Genomic DNA, 6,000 nt, shown 5'->3' with positions numbered 1-6,000 from the left:
TCCCATTAAGAGTTGTAAAACAACACACATCTCTAAGCTATTTGAAAAAAATACACCTTAAATTAAAGGAAATGTTGAAACAGAAATGTTGACATTTCAACAGAAATGTTGAAAATCAAATGTTAGGAAAAATTATAACATGTAAACACAAGCCATAAAAGTGCTTTATAACTAAATTAGTATCAGACTTATGGTGAGTTATTAAGAAAGTTTCCATACATTTCAAACTACTAAATCATAGAGATTATTTCCTTTGATCATATTAGAATTAAATCTAGGATTCAGGGCTTCCCTGGTGGTGCAGTGGTTGAGAGTCCGCCTGCTGATGCAGGGAACATGGGTTCGTGTCCCGGTCCAGGAGGATCCCACATGCCATGGAGTGGCTGCGCGTCAGGAACCTGTGCTCCACAGCAGGAGAGGCCACAACAGTGAGAGGCCCACGTACCATAAAAAAAAAAAAAAAAAGATACTGATAAATCTAGGATTCAATTACACCATAACTAGAAAATTCTCAAAAATTTGGGAACAAGCAACAAAATTTTAAAAAAGAACAAAATTATGAGTAAAAAAATAAACTACAAGGGAATGAAAAGATATGTTTTATTAACTTATAAAAACAAAAGACATATACAAACTTTCAGATGCAAGACTATCAAAATAAGAAAGCCTTATATTCATATCTTAGAGAGCTACATACATGCAGTCATTTATTTTGTATAAAGATGACACAGAATGCAGGGAGGAAAGTACAAATTATTCTAGAAATTGATAAACTCAATAAATTGGATATCTATATGAAAAAATAAATATTCTCTACCTCCCATATAGATACAGTCAAATTTCAGTTAACTGTACAATAAAAACAATAAGACTTCTAGGGGAGAGCCTAAAAGAATATTTTCTAATACGAATAGCATCCGAAAGGCACAAACCAAAAGGAAAGATTGATAATTTGGACTACTTTAGTTTTAATAAAGAAAATAAAAAAACACTTAAGAATAAAAAGGCAAGTCACAGAGTTGGAGAATATATTTTCTCTATATATATAGAATATACAAAGAATTCCTACAAATCAATAAGAAAACAACCACGTGGAAAAATTGGCAAGATGTTCAACAAACATTTCACAAAGAGGATACTCAGGTTGTCATAAACATATGAAAAGATGCTTAATCTCATTAGTAATCAAGAAAATTCAAATTAAAACTAAAATACGATAGTACTACACGCCCAACAGAATGGTTGAAATTTAAAAGATGGACAATACCACTTTTGATGAAAATGTACAGAAATGGGTACTCTTCCACATTGCTAGTTGGGGTATAAAGTAATACAACTTATTTGAAAAATTGCTTGGCAGATTTTATACACCATTTGACCAGCAATTCTATTCTTACGTCCAACAGAGATATGTATATATAGAAACCAAAAGACTTATTCAAGAAGATTTGGAGCAGGATTATTTGTAATAACCCTAAGTTTAAAACAAACTAAATGTTGGTCAACTGTAGAATGGATAAATAAATTGTGATATAAATCATACAAGGAAATGCCATGGATCGATGAAAATGAATGACTATGCAACAATAAGGATAAATCTTACCAACCTAATATTAACTAAAACAATTTGGTAGCAGAAAGAACTATCCAATGGTGATGGAAGTTAGGGTAATTTTTATCTTTGTGGAAGAAAGTATACGAATTAGGTGGAGTCAGGAGATAGCTTGGGGTGCTATTATTGTCCTATTTCTTGATCTGTGAATTGGTTGCACAGTGGTGTTAACTTTGTTAAAATTCATTGAGCAGTATACTTGTTTATGTCATACCTAGATGAAATCTTACCTAAAAAAATCAGTGTTTTGGCTTGGAGCAACATCTTTTTAAGAGCTACTTGGTGACAGATGGAGAGAGGGCCATGTGTAGAATGTAATTCTGATTCCCTTTCTCATTTTATTCCTTTCTTTTGCTCTGGAAGTAGAAGCTTATTTATTTTCCCCCTCCATTACCAGAAGTGTGGCAAGTTCAGAATAGATGGTAGCTTCTTTTCTCTATATTAATTTATCTTTCTGAAAATCACCCAGATTGATGCCTCTGGATGTATTTGGAATGTCCATGGAAAAATTAGATATCAAAATGCAAAAGGCATAAAACATACGAGCTTCTTTTCACGTTGTGAGTTTTTTGTTTTTTTTTTTTGTTGTTGGTTTGTTTGTTTTTTGCGGTATGCGGGCCCCTCACTGTTGTGGCCTCTTCCGTTGCGAAGCACAGGCTCCGGACGCGCAGGCTCAGCGGCCATGGCTCACGGGCCCAGCCGCCCTGCGGCATGTGGGATCCTTCCGGACCGGGGCACGAATCCATGTCCCCTGCATCGGCAGGCAGACTCAAAACCACTGTGCCACCAGGGAAGCCCCATGTTGTGAGTTTTAAGAATGTAAATATGAATCAGCAAGTTTTAGAGGTAAAATCTTCTAGGAATAGCAAAGGGGAAAAATAATAAGAGCAGGAATGCCAGTGCTCTAAGACATTCAAGCGTATGTATAGGTAGAGTGAGCAGACATCAAGGGAAAAGAAGTAAAGCATGACAAAGTATACTGAGATTTGGTTTCGCCAGCGCTGAAACTGCAAACAGATGTAAGGACAAATTTTCATTTTCTCTAGGTGAATCATGTTCTCTACCGTGGCTCTGTAACAGATCTTGCATCCAATTTCTATTTGAAATAATCACCTAGTGAGGACTTTGCTGGTGTGGTAACTTGTTTAATGCTGTTTTGTGTGTAGCCTGCAGGCTGGCAGAAGCATGACAGGGGCAGAAAGCACAGGCAGAAGGGTCTCTGAGCTAGAACGAGCAGAGGCAGAGAGAGTGGGTAGCAAATGAAGAATTTTTCTGCTATCACCTTATAATAATTTACAGTACTGTCATTCTGCCTTTGTTGTATCTTTGGACCTTTTGTTCTTATATTCTGAGAAAAATACATTATATTTTATATGATATCTACAATGATTACAATATGATAAATGTACCAAGAAGCAGCTATTTAGTTTGGGTCATGGCTAAAGATGCCTGCATCCAGGCTTGCCTGTCTGTTAGTAGTCCCATTCACTATCAAAAGTGTCCCAGTTTGTCCAATATATTACATGGTCATCTTAGATCAACCTTATTGACTTTTTTTAAAATAAATAAATTTATTTATTTCTTTTATTTTTGGCTGTGTTGGGTCTTCGTTGCTGCGCGCAGACTTTCTCTAGTTGTGGTGAGCAGGGACTACTCTTCCTTGCGGTGCGTGGGCTTCTCATTGCGGTGGCTTCTCTTGTTGCGAAGCACAGGCTCTAGGTGCACGCGGGCTTCAGCAGTTGTGGTTCGCGGGCTCTAGAGCGCAGGCTCAGTAGTTGCGGCGCTTGGACTTAGTTGCTCCGTGACATGTGGGATCTTCCCCGACCAGGGCTAGAACCTATTTCCCCTGCATTGGCAGGCAGATTCTTAACCACTGTGCCACCAGGGAAGTCCAACCTTACTGACTTTGAACGTGGACTTAGGACTCAACGGGTGATTGCTCCCCTAAATCAAAGAGGATGTAAGCTATATTTTAAAGCTGAAAAAAAAAATCCCTTCCTAAGAAGCAACAGCCAACTCATGTTAATATAGAGGTTTTTTCCTTAAGTAATAGACACATCTAAGTGTGTTCTGTCACATAAACTCTAAGACTATATAAGTCTAGAAATACACAGCCATTGGCCTTCATAGCAAAGGGAGGCCACGTGTATATGAAATCTGTGTAAGTTTTATATGATGGTGGATAGCTTAAGGAGTAAAGATAGAAAAAACAATTTGAGTTACACCCAAATGGGCTGAGCCTTTGAAAAATATTTTATGTTATCAGATGAGATTTGGCTATTATTGCATGACTTTGCTTTATTTACTTCCTGGGTTTTCATCAAAACTGAAAATAGAACACCTGTATAATGGATATTTGTATAGAAACAAAAGTGATTATGGCTATGAGATGCCTCCCCTCCCTGTTTTACTCCCTCCAAATTTTCCACTACTTTTGGGTTTTATTCAGTAGCTATTGATTATCTATTGTGCTCATGTATCATCTATGGAAGTTCATGTGTGCGCCCTTTCCCTGCAGGACTCAGAATAAGAACAGTGTCAGACATTACCTTTTGTTGTGGGGGGAGGAAGGCAAGAGCCCTGATTGTTATCCTTGGTTTGGCTAATTTTTAAACAACTGCCTGTATTTCTGCTTTTCTTCTCCCCGAGCTGACAGTCTATTTGCTAATAAAGGATTTTTATGTTCAAAAAGAGGGGCAAGGTTTTATTAGAGATAGAGTCCTATTTTATGCTCATTCAGAGGAAAGAAATCTCACTGCTGAGCACACACAGATACACTTACACCATGCATTCATGCACATACACAGACCCCAAACCCTTGCCTTGTAAAAATGTAGTATGTAAAGAGACTTTTGGTGCTCAAACTTCATTTATGTTCAGGAATTCCTTTGACTTCATATTTAAAAACATGGCTTGTTGCAGTATTATGAAAATGCAAATTACTGCCACAGAGCATAGCTCATTCTGTATGTAAAATAGAAACCAAGTTCAAAAAGAGAAACCATGCTCAAAAATCTGCAGTTGCAGCTAGCTAACCTCTTCCAGTATTTCCTCCTCTAAAGCCCCCTCCTGGGTCCAAGCAGGGATGTCGATTGAAAGCACCATCTCACTGGCCTACTGCATGTATAATACTGTATATTATATTCTGTAAAAGGCAAAACAAGGCGAAACTTTTCAAACAAACTTTTAATAGGAAACTTAAGGGAAAAAACAAAACAGAAAAGCACTGAAATGGATGAGTCTAAAAAACCTGGTGTTTCTAATCTTAACCAGAGATGACCACGAAGGGGCTAGGCAGGCAGAGCTGAGGCAACTGGCAGTCCTGGTCTCTTCACCAGACTTACCGCATCATCTTGGGAAATCCTGGCTGGAGATGTACCGCCAGCCCTTCCTTCCATCCTTGCCCCTTTCTTTACCTTCTTTATTTTCCTTCTACCGCAGTCACCTAACTTAATGGGGAAAATGAAAACCACAGACATGGATACCTTCCCAGAAAGATGCTTCTTTCTCTTTCAGTGAAGAACTTAGAGCCATCCATTCTTAATTATAAAAGTAATGCATATTTATTGAAGGGAATTTAGAAAATCAGTTGTATAAAGAAAATAACAATTTACATTGAAAACAATCATTGTTAACGTTTTAAAAAACTATTTGTAATATGATGATCACGTTCCCAGTCAGTGAACATTATTAAAATACATTATTTAAATGACTTTTCATTCTATTATGCTGAAGTTTTATAATTTAATGTATAATTGTTGGATATTAATATTATTTCTAATTTTTCACTATTAAAGATGGTGACATGATAAATGTCTGTGAATAGAGGTCTTTGCACTTTTGGAGGCATATTACCTAAGTGTATTCCAGACAGGTTATACTAATTCCATTTCTACTAATAAGTATATGATAAGTCGGTACTGCCATGTCTTTAGAAGAACTTGCTACTTTTAAATATATATTTTTCCAATTTGATAGAGTAAAGAACGTGTGTCTTCATTTTGAGGGGAGAACATTAAAAAAAAAATCTATTGACTGTTTGCTCTATGAATTTCCTGTTTTTGTTCTGTGCTCATTTAAAAAAATTGAATCCAGTGTATTTTTTACCTCTTACTATATTCTTTACTTAGCTTTTTTTATTCGTTCTTTTCTTTTGTCCTTCCTGCCTCTCTCTCTCCTTCTCTAAGATAAACAGATTTCACTGGAAATACTTCTTAAAATAACATTTACAAAATTGTGCTTCCAAGATGAAAGATTTTCTGTTGACTTTGATTTATAATTTGGAGTAGGTTTATAGTGCTTGTCCCTCTTAAGGAACAAACTATTTCCTCTTCAACGTGTAAAAGAAAGAAAAAGAATGAAACTTAACAGTGACTTATTTTTTTCTT

This window comes from Globicephala melas, chromosome 9 (genome assembly GCF_963455315.2).
Source record: "Globicephala melas chromosome 9, mGloMel1.2, whole genome shotgun sequence".
Taxonomy (NCBI): domain Eukaryota; kingdom Metazoa; phylum Chordata; class Mammalia; order Artiodactyla; family Delphinidae; genus Globicephala; species Globicephala melas.
This window is presented reverse-complemented; position numbering follows the sequence as displayed.